This window comes from Chenopodium album, chromosome 14 (assembly GCF_948465745.1).
Source record: "Chenopodium album chromosome 14, dcCheAlbu1.1, whole genome shotgun sequence".
Classification (NCBI taxonomy): domain Eukaryota; kingdom Viridiplantae; phylum Streptophyta; class Magnoliopsida; order Caryophyllales; family Amaranthaceae; genus Chenopodium; species Chenopodium album.
The window spans coordinates 39,781,327-39,793,878 of record NC_137847.1 but is presented as its reverse complement, the minus strand read 5'-3'; positions in this window follow the sequence as shown (position 1 = coordinate 39,793,878).

Below are 12,552 nucleotides of genomic sequence, written 5' to 3'. Positions count from 1 at the left end.
TAGGGAGGCCAAGGAAAAATTGTATCAAAGACCCCCATGAGAACCCTAAAAAACCTGGTACAATGACAAGAACAGGGATTGAAATGACTTGCTCCCTATGCCAGCTAAAGGGCCATAATAAAAAAAAAAAGTGCCCTAACAAGGACAATGTGCAACCAGCTGAACCTGCTCCAAAAAAGGATAAAGGAAGGCCTCGCAAGGATGCTCAAGCTACAACAGTAACTCAGCCTCCAACAGCTTCTACACGAGCTAGTCATGTTGTGCCATCTGCACCCCAACAACCACATACAAGTCACTACACCCAAACTACTCAGCCTACCATACTTGGTAGATGAGGAAGAATGATAGCAATGGGTAGGGGCTCAAGGGGTGGAAGGGGTAGAGGAGATGCTGCTAGGAGAGGGTCTGCTGCTGGGAGAGGGGATGTTGCTGGGAGAGGGGCTTCAAATGCTACAGGATCTAGCAGAGGTGGTGCAAGTGGGAGTAAGGGTGCTGGAAGTGGGACCAAGGGATCCGGAAGGGCCAGGGGTAGCTCAAGGGGCAAGGGAAGGAACCAGGTCCTTTTTTCTTCTTATACACACCTCAATAGAACCCTATATCTCTTTATGTTGTGTGCTTATTTGCCTTTTGTATGAGTTTGCTTCAGGTTCCACATGGTGTAGGTGTGTACATTGCACCTGATGGATCAGCACACAGTAATGTAAGTTGCTTTACCTTTACAAATAACATGGTTGTTTGTTAATAAGCCAAGAACCTAATGTTGGGTTTCTTCTGTATCTGTTTGCAGACCCAAGGCAATCAAAGAAGGACAAGATCAGCTATGGATTGGTTTCAGTGTAGTCAAGCAAGCCAAACCTCCACTTTACATCCACCAACTCAATAGTTTCATGTGACTTTGACTACTACTGTAATTAACTAATGTAGTGGAAGACTTAACTATGTTTATGTAAGCTTTTGGGTATTATCTTTTGAGCATGTTGGCTGTGTTAAGTCCAAATGCAGTATACAATGTCAAGGCATGAACCTTTTCATGGTTCATTTTGTGTATCAGTGTTGGAAAAAACAAGTTCAACCTCTTTTGTTCAATCCAAGAACTTATAATGCAATGTGTTTATGCAATATGTCATAATTCAAGTATTGTGCAATTCATCGTAAAAATAGCTTTCATTAACTCATCAAAGCATTGCTCATTACATAACAACTAGTTCTTGCTCAATATATGTCACAAATGACCAAAATACATTACTTAACCAACCTAAACTAACTTAACTTAGTTAAACTACCCTACCATCATCTGCACTACATCACACTCATGCCTTCAAATTCACTAACAGGAAAGCAAAGAAAATCCATGACACAAACAGAGCAATGGAAAAATTCTTTTCATTCCTTGTAGCCTTCATCAGTTCAATTTGAGTATGGCAAAGCTCCATTTTTGTGTCATTCAACTCATCCTCCTTATTTCCCAATTTCTTATCAACCCTCTTCAATTGTTCATTAAGGAAATCAATTTCCATTTATTTTTGGTTTTTTTTGTGAAAAAACTACCTTATATACATAAATTTTTGTGAAAAACTATCTTATAAAAAAAATTGTTGTAAGAAACTACCTTGTAAAAAACTAAATGTTGTAAATTGATATCATTTGCTTAATTAAACAATGAAAGAGAAGGGGAATTAGGGGTTATAAGGGGGATATGGAGAAATTGGGTGGAAAAAGGAGAAAAAATGATTGAAAATGGATCATTAAACGTCTCTTATTCAATCTTATAATTTGGCAAAAGGTAATTTTTTACAACATTAATTGTTTTATAAGGTAGTTTCTTGCAACATCTATTGTTTAAAAGGTAGTTTCTTATAACATTTTTTTGTTTCTTATAACATTTTTTCCATTAGGTAGTTTCTCACAAAAAATGGCTTTTAATAGGTAGTTTCCGACAAAAAACCCTTTCTTTTTCAGCAACTTGCGTATCTCTTTCAAACACCTGTAATCGTAGTTCATGGATTGTAAAACCCTAGTTTCAAATGCCCAATTTAATTATCTTAATTAAACTTAATTAATCACATCATTATAAATTCGCACTTCACATGACACTTATAGGTCATCTAGGGCATCCATGGAACTTCAGCCCCGCGTTCTCACCATTCTTAACCATACGAGTTATTACTTCAAAACCACATCTACACTTCAATTTTGGGGAAAACAAGCCAAAATTCCTTGACAACGTAGAACCACTTGAACCATTTTGCCTCCTACTACCCATTCCTAAAACATTTAGCTGAGATGAAAGTGAATTCAGAGAGGAAATTCAGAGCGTAAAGGGGAGGTCTTGTTTTAAAACAGAGAAAGAAGAAGAAAAACAAGTAGATTTTGAGGAGCTGGCATTTTCAAAAACAAAATTAAAAGGATTATAACCATTGTAAGCCACGTCACCCCAAAACCGTCTACAGTAAGTAGGGGTGGCAATTCGGGTCAGTAGGTCGAGTTCGGGTCAGATTTCGGGTTATCTTAGAAACAATAAAACATAGTGTAAAACTTAATATTATTACGAAATATGAAATTTTGGTCAAACCAGGTCGAATTCGGGTTGTTCGGGTTCGGGTCGAGTCGGGTTTGGCGGGTTCGAGTTTCTCTCATTAACTTCGGGTCGGGTTATCAGGTCGGGTCAGGGATTGCCAGCCCTAACAGTAAGTCAGGTAACCTGTAGGGACCAATAAAAAAGATCGGGGGGTAAAGGTGGGATTATTAAAAAATAATCCATAGGTGGGATTATTTTCAGCAAACGGGCAAAAGATCGGATTATTGCGGGCAATTTTTTTCTAAAATCATCACACGCGCAAAAACAATAATTAATCAAGGTTGGATTTAATTAAAACAAGAAGGAGAGTTTTTTTTTTGTCGGGCTGCACACACACCATGGGAAGGTTGCCGCCACAACGCCCACCAGTGTTGCTGCTGCTGTTGGCGGTGGCCGGCCAGTGGGTGGCTGTGGTGGTGGCCGAGCACACGTGTGTGGCGTATGGCGTGGAGCTGAGAAATAAAAGGGAAGGGGAAAAAATTAAGGAGAAAGAAAAATAATAGGAGAGATAGAGTTTACCTTTGGGTATTCTCCATCTTGGGAAAAGTTCAATTTGGATTATAGATGGGTATTTATACCCTCTCTCAAAACCCTCCTAACTTAAATTCCATTTTTACCCCTAATGATTCCTACTCCTAATCAAAATAGACATTGACTTTCTTTAAAATTTCATTGACCTTAAAACTTCCTTTTAAAAAATACTATGCGCCAAAGTTTCTAAATAATAAAATGAAATATTTTCAAAACGATTAAATAAATAAAATTGGACTTTTAATTAAAATAAACCTTTTTAAATTATTAAAATACCATAAATAATTCATTTCGAATTATTTAAATACTTCATAAAATAATATTTTAAATTAAAATACGTATAAAAATACGGGTATTACACCGACCCAAAGAAAAGGTTGGTATACCCGCCCTCTGCTACTTTGGTGGGTATACCAACCCTAATTAAAATACGTATGGGTCCTAAGTAAACCCGTAACGCTGTCGCAGAGATAGCGATAGCTTCGGCGCAAAATCCACCTCCCCATGATTGTCAGAATCATCATCCAGGTCATCATCTCCTGATAAAACACCCCAGTATCATTTGACGGAGATGGTCAAATTGTGACCCTGTTATATCATTATCACGTTAGTGCCGCAGCTTCGCATATATACAAGTCTTCCGAATCCTCTAAACGTCGGAGATTGACCGATTTGGGGAGATACATTTAGTTGCCTATAGAGGTGGAGATGGAATTTGAGAGCTCTATGAAGAAATAAGGCGTCTTAAAGGCGGGAAATTAAGGAGTGAAATTGGGGAGAAATAATTATGATTTTGGAGAAAATGGATTAGAGAGACTATATAGTTTATAGAACTATGGATCAAATTATGCTTCTCAAATATATATATCGAGCCCTTAAAAAATAAAAAATAAATACATATATCGAATATTGTAAACAATATTCAAATAATGCAAAATTTAATTACGATTGGACTTTTGTATTAGGATTTAGAATTAGGCGTATCCAGTATTTTAGATAAAAAAAAAAAAAAAGTAACCAACATTCAATGTTTAATATGTGGATGAATTGAAATTAAAACCTTTAAAAATTTAGATTTTTGATTGGAAAAGATTGAAAGGTTTAGATCCAAATTATCCGAAAAAGCAATTTTTTGTTTTTAAATATATAATAATTCTAACGTTATTTTTAAGCTACTTGGATTTAATAACATAGAAAACTCATTTATCCAACAAACTAAACCGTTTTTAATACTCCCTAAGGCATATTTCGAGATGGTAGACTAATGTAGTGTTATTTGTAATTTTTTTTACATTATTTAAAAAAAAGGTCATTTAGCTCAAAAAATATAGTTATATCAATATCTATACTTTATTACTTAGTATTTAAAAACACAAACCATCATCCCACGTGTAAATTTCATTTTTCGCCAATGCCACATGTCACTTCATTTAACCTTCTCTTTTTTAAGTCCTCTTTCTCATATTATAAAAAAAAAAAAAAATAAAAAAAAAAAAAAAAAAAAAAAACTCGCTTTAATTCAATACATGTGTGAATGTTGTTTGATTCACTTTCCCCCAACTTAATATTTTCTACAATTACATTTAATTTTCACCCCTTCTTCTCCTTTAAAAACTATTCATTTTTCAATAAAATCATATTATATACATATAAAAAAAATTATTGTATACCTATAAATAATACGTGCATTGCACGGGCCAAAAGGCTAGTTATTATTAGAACTCAAAGGCAAGGAATTCTAATCCGCCATGTGTTACTTTCTTTTCCTTATTTAGCCACATCATCAAATTGCCACGTCATCAAAACTTTTCACCCTATCAATTGACAAGCGCCACATAAGCAATTATATGTCAGTGTGATAATAATAGCATTTTTTACCACCAACAATTCATTACTTGATTCATTAATCATAAATTTAAATTTTATCTTGATTTACGCTAAATAATTCAATGGTCTTAATGAATGACCCAAAATATAGTTGTAACTGACATTGTTCATAATCATGGATGGAGTAGTCAATTATTTATTCTCATACTAATTAAGTTTTTAACTATGGAGTAGCTAATTTTTAATTATTTTCATACTAATTAATAAGTTTGTAACTAACCAAGAATAAAATCTGAAAATATATTCAACTTTTCACCTTCATACGGATTACTATGATTTTTATTTATTTTTTATTTTTTACGTATCGCCAATAACATCACCAATTCCAATCTCAATTAATTATTTCATTACTGTCACTAAACCCTTTTATATAAATCTTCCAATTCTATCGAATATTTCATTATTAATCACCTCTATATAAAATATGTCAACTTCCATTATTGGACGAGAGAGATCATCAAGAGAACGATTGATATACTTTGTAATATGTTGTGTGTGTGTTGTTATACATGGAGAGGAAGATTGCATAGAGATCAATAAAAGGAGGGTCTAAACAACTAATGCAAGAGTGAAAAGGTAAACAATTATCATCCATATGCATGATAATGAGCAAGGGTATAGTAGTATGTTATAATTGTTGTAAGGTGCAGCTTTTAACCTCTTAAGAGTGAAGGGAGGGGCCAACTATTGGCTTAGCTTAATTCGTAGCTTAAGTTCATGGATCCAAAACAAATACTATATATCTCATCTTATTCTATAGTTCAACAAATTCGCTTAATTCATTTTGAGATAAACACATGTGATGAAATGACTCGGGACAACGCCCAGGCCACCAACTAATTTTAATACAACTTGCAGATTGATCCACTCCTCCAAAATTAAATTCAAATTCAACTGGATTGAATTTTTTTTTTGGAAATCGCATTTAGTTTGAATCAATTTGAATTTGGTTCAAATCCAAAGTGAATAGAGTTAACGTACAAAAATGGAAGGTACTAAAGTTTCACAAAAAGTTGTAGATGAGGTACCATTGTTTGAGAAGTTGCAAACAAGGTACTTGAACAAGTTACCTCGCAAATTAACCTTGCACAACCGGTAAAACTTAGCCAAAAAAAATAAGGAAATTGCAATTGTCTGTTACAATTAATGAGTTTGGCTAGTTATATTCCCAAATATCTCTATTATGCAGTAGCTACATTGCTTAGGGGTGAGCATGAATCAGATATCCGATCAGAAACTGGGTTTCAGTTTAGATAATCTGTATCTGAAAATTCCTATATTTGATATCTGCATCCGATCCGAAAATTCCTATATTTGATATCTGACCAAAGCACTGTGTCAAAAAAAAATGAGCTAAGCGGTCCTAGAAGATGTTTCCACCGTAAAAATAACCAACGATCACCCAAGCAGTATCCCTTTTGCAACTTCTCAAACATCGATATCTGATTTGCAACTTTGGTGAAAGTTCAGTACCCTCCATTAGGGGTGGGAAAAAAATCCGAACCGATTGATCCGGTCGATCCAATTCGGATTTTCAAGTTTCGGATCGGATACCTGGAAATTTTCGGATCGGATTCGGATCACATTTTTCAAATTTCGGATATCCAAAATATCCGATTTTTTAATTATTAAAAAAAATTATAAGCCCTATTCACTAACTAGAGTAACTATTGTCTAGCATCTCCAATTTCACGCCGCCGCAAGCCCACAAACCCTCAACACAAATCTCTCTTCATCTCTATTCTTCATCTTGGGTTTTCTCTCTCCTTTACATCTCTATATTCTAGTCTCTAGACTTTCACAAGCAAGTAGCGACAGCGAACGAACACCACAAGGAAGAGCCACCACCACCTAAGGGTTCGCCTCACTCTTCAGGCAGCCAGTCAAACCACCAGGTCCACCGTCCACTAGCCCACACGCATGACTTGATTGAAAAACATTAAACATCAAGTTGAACAACAGAGTACACATTATTATCACCTTATAGAAGATAAAATTGATGATAAATTAATACTCTTGGAACTTGAGAAGTAGTGAATAAGAAGGATGGGTTTGGGGTTTGAGGTTTGACAGGGAAGAGAAGGGTACTTTGATTTGTTTTTTTTTTTTAGTCCTTTTGTTTTGGGTTTTTATTTTTCTTTAAAATCCAAAAAAAATCAAGTAACTTTAATGTTGATATTCGGGTCGTATATCCGATGATCCAATTCGAAATTTTCGGACATCTGAAAATCGGATATCCGAATTTTTTTGGATCGGATTCAGATCAAATTTCAATTGATCCGAAATTTTCGAATATCCAATATTTCGAATCGAATCGGATCAGATATCCGATTTGGCCAACCCTACCCTCCATTTATGTTAACTCAAAGTGAACACCAAAAAAGTGCCCTTATATCGAAAATTAAAACCATAGCACCGTGCAAGGATTATGAGCCATGAGACAAGCTTGTAAAGGGCACCAACTAAACTTTCCTAAGAGCATTCACACTAGTGAGGTAAAAAATGTACATGAGAAGAAATAAGTGTGAAAAAAAAATTCAAATAGTCTACACTAATGAGAAGAAAATTATCTCCTCATGGGGAGAATGAAATCAGCGCATAGGATGAAGAGAAATAAGGGTGAACAGTGGTACGGTGGGCCCCACTTAAAAACTGATATTCAGTTTTTTTTTTTTTTTTTTTTTTTTTTTTTTTGCTAACCCCACACCAAAACAACGTGTTTTGGGACTTGTGGCTTCATGACATTCCCCAAAACGCTGCGTTTTGGTGGAAGAAAGCAAAAAAAAAAATAATTGCAGCTGCTAACAGGGCCCGTCACGCGGCCCAATGGCATGCTGACATGCGTCCTGTCAGCCTTTCCCAACCAATGAAAAAATTTCTGATTTAAACCAACGGTAACATTTTTGTAACCGTTATAAATCATATTTACGTATTAAAAAAAAATATTACACCAACGTTCATATTTTTTTTCCTCTATAAATAGACATCCATTTTCATATATTTTCACATACTTCAAAAATCACAAAAAAAAATCTCTATATTCACTTATCTCTCACTTTGTAATACATATTTAAAATCTTCTCAAAAATTATTATTATTATTATTATTATTATTATTATTGTTAGCATTATTATTACTAATTGTTGTTTAGTATTTACCTTTATATCTCATCAAATATTGTTAACATTTTTTTTAAAAAAATTTAATCATCTAATGGATCCCAACAACCTCAATTACTCTCAATTTTCTAGCTCATTTAGCTGATTTAGGGGATGATATCCTTACCAATCCTCAATTTCAGCTTTTCCTACAAAGAATAGGAAACACATCTCTGCAAAATACTTCACAACAAACACCTCCTCAAATTCCTGTTGAAAACACTTATTATGAACATTCAATCACCTCCTACGTATCAAGGGAGTAACTCTCAATACAAGGGATTACTAATGGATGTAATAATGTGGTTTTAATTAAATAATTAAGTTCAAAAAAACGTTGTTTAATAGTAAACTTTTTTGGTTTTTAAAAGTAAAAAAAAAATTATTAACAGCAAAACTGTTATGACATATAGTTATGGATGTCCATTATGCATAGCTTTGTAACCCCCTTAACATTATTACATCCATTAGTAATCCCTTGTAACTCCCTTTGCCTTATTGTATCTCATTGTAACTCCTACTTCATTGTGACTCTTCATTGTTCTTGGGGAGTTATTATATTTACTTGTCCATGTATAAATATTAGTCATTGCCTAAATTAAAGTGATGAACAATATAATATTCACTATACATCTTTCACTTTTGCTTTATTTTATAACACGTTATTAGCACCATTGCTCTAAGCAACCGATCAAGATTTGAACTCTGTCTTAATCTAAGGTATGCACATACTATGATCTTATTGATTCGTCATGTTTGTATTAATAAAACTATATATATTTATATATCAATATTAATCTAGTTGAATTTACAATCAATAATTTGTACAACTTATAATAATCATAAGTATATTGTTGTTTCTTATAGTATTGCTGTTGGAAATTATGTATGTATTAGTTTGCACCTATATTTTAAAATCTTGGTTATTGAATTATGGAGTGGATTGCAAATTTTCATATGATAAACTATTTTCATGAACATGTGATTTATTCATCGTAGTATGTCAAGTATATTACGTCATAATCTCTTTAATTAATTTGATTGAATAACTTTGTTAGTTATACTATATGATATTCTTGATTTCACGATGAATTGATTTTAAGAATTCAAATTGTGAAGCAACCTCACTTCATTCGTTTAATCATACTATTAATTTAAGCCCATGATAGTATGTTTATTATATCCTTTAGTTTATGATTTTGGTTTAATTTATGTTATTCATGATCGATTCTCGCTCCCAGTTGCCTTTGAATTATGCTTTGAATTTTTGGTGGTTTTTATGGTTTTCTTCATTTTTATGCTTGACTTATTCTTGTGGTTAAACCCACATCATTAGGTTCTATTAATATCATAACCAAACAAGCAAGTCAACGAAGGATATCTCTCATAAGATCTCTTTGTCATATATTGAGTATGATTGATTAAATAACAAGAGTAGTCTCTATTATACCAAAATCAATTCTTTGATTATTTATTAGTATTTTCTTAAAACTTTGTTAAGCTATAAATAATAGATTAGTTTTGATCCATTCAAGAACTATATGCCTTCCTTTTTTTTTGGTATATCTAGCTACAATCTCCCTTAAAATTATGGTTTTTGTTTCATGATATGCCATGTGTTTGCAGTTGATAAATCTAATTTAAAGGTATTAGCAAATACCACGAATCATTTGGAACTCTACTGATATAATGGGAGGATATGATTTCATTTTCTTTTCACTCTAGAAATAATCATGTTGTTTGCTTAAGACTAACTTATTTTGTTCTATTGTATGTATTTATTATTTGTGGTTTCTTTACAACCAATTATAACCAATTATATTTATACTCATTCCCAGAAGTGAATGTGAGATTATTTGATAAAAAGAATAACAATCATGGTTGCATGATATTTCTTAAGTACAATTCATTTGACAGTCATAGTTCAAATGTGATCAAAGGTCTAACAATTGATAATAAATTTTATTTTATGATTTTAAGAAAACTGATTATGAGAGTCCATATATAATTCCATAGTAAATTAACTTGATTAATCTATTTGTAATACCCATGTTTATAAGCGATTGTGATTCAATGATTGATACAATTGAGTACGAGGAACGTGATTAAGAGTTTATTTGAATTATATATACACCTTATTAAATAAGTTTGAAAGTATGTGTATATGAATACTTTTCTTGATACATGACATTGTCAAGATACTAAATGACTTAAATGGTACAATGCATTTTAAAAGGTTGTTGAATTTTCGTTCCTCGTATGTAAGGTTTAGGGGGAGATTATCTTATTTTATGTAATCCTTGCACATGACCAATATTATGTTATGTTATGTTAAATTATTAATGGCCTGTTTGGTATATACATTAGCTTAAATGTCAAAAAATATATTATTAAATATTTACCATGACAACATCCTGAAGATGGATATGAACAATTACCATTGTCTATATTAATAAGGCATTGTTGAAAATATTATATCAAGTAAGAATTGGTATATGCCAAAAATATATATGATGCTCCTGAAGAGTAAAATATGTTTGATAAATAAATTTGACATGTATCAAGATTTTTTTTTTTATTGATATTTTGGAATAAGTTATCATCATAAAGTATAATCAGTCAATTATATATCTTGCTGAAAAACGCAGGTTGACATTTTTTATATCACATCATATACATGGCCATGCATGAGCAGTTTGTATAAAGTGATCACTAATGTTGTTAGAATAATGATGAGAAGTTAGATTTGGAAAAATTATTGGATGTGATAAGTTAGGCCATCCAGGTTTAATGTACTCATTATGAAAACTTGAACTTTTATTTGATGTAAAGAAATAATGTGCTGAATTTATTTCATATCACATGTATATATGGACTGAAAGGCAAGACATGACATTGTGATTGAACATTATTCGAATCATGTGATTTTCATAGTTTGATTGAAAAAAATCAAGAGATACAGTAATGGTTTTGAACAACATTGTATGCAAACAAGTAATATGTGACCAGAAGTTCACCGCGATAACAATATGTAGTAAGCATTAGGTGACTTGAAGATCACCATATGTAATGGTATAAATTATTATATACAAGCTATTTTATTTGTAAAAGGGTCTCTTGATGGGGCTATCGTATGTCAGCACATAAGAAATAAGATAAGAAAGAGACAACTTCACAATTCCCCATTGATATCGATCTCCAGAAGAGAATAAAATTATGAAATATTAATTGAAAATTACATTATTCTCCAGAAGAGATCAAAATGTGTTAATTATGGTTCTCCTAAAGGATGAAATTTGTTACACATGTAATTATATTTTAAGTTGGTCAAGAATTTGACGCCCCTACATTTATTTATTTATTTAATTTTTTTTTTACCAACTTATGGGGAGAAGAATAATTGGAATAAGTTGGTAAAATTTGGAATTATGATTTAATCCTCATAATTGGTCATATGAAAAGTTTATATGTAAGGCCAACAGTTAATGTAGTATCAAGATATGTTGTGCATTAATCTATGATTTTATTTGTAATCAGTTATGACATTTTGGTTATATTGGAATTATGTGCATATATTAAGATAAATCTTGCCAAAATTTATTAACTAAATCTCCACGTACACATAAAGTGTAGATTATATGATCGGTTCCTATGTAAAGATGTGATACGTGGTAAGAAAGTGCAGTTGATATTTTTGAAGAGTATAAGACATCAATAAAATAATAATATTGTATGGAGTACCCCAAAAGTGGAAGAGATATCTGAATTATATTAGATGGCCTTAACTATGAGCAAAGTATGATGGTATTGATGGAATATGCATTCAGATATCATTGTTGATTAGCATGCAATGTTACATGAAATAATTTTTTTTATGATACCGGTGTATAATGGAACCGATAGATATGCATATGAATTATGTAATGGACTTGTGAAGAGGAGATCTACATTATACGTCCATGAAGAGGAGATCTACATTATACGTCCATTTTGATGTTGACAAAATTATAATTATAAAAGAAAGAGCTCATGGACCTGAAGTCCAACAAAATATGGATTTTAAAATCCACATTGTACAATGTTTTACATTTTTTAGTCTTACATATTCATGTCCAAGTATAGGAAGTAGATATGCATCATTCATCATATATATGTACATCATCTATAATTTATCACTGTATGATATTACTTTATTAATATATCTTTATTTTTCATATTGCATTTATGCAAGCCATGCATTGTAAGAATATTTTGCATGTTTTATGAATGTATATAAGAAGAGATTCAAATTCTAATTGGCTAATGATTTTAGAAGCATAAAATGTTATAATAACATGTTATGAACCATGAATAAAATTAAGAAGAGTTTTTAAGAACTTAGACATTGTTTATTTATAT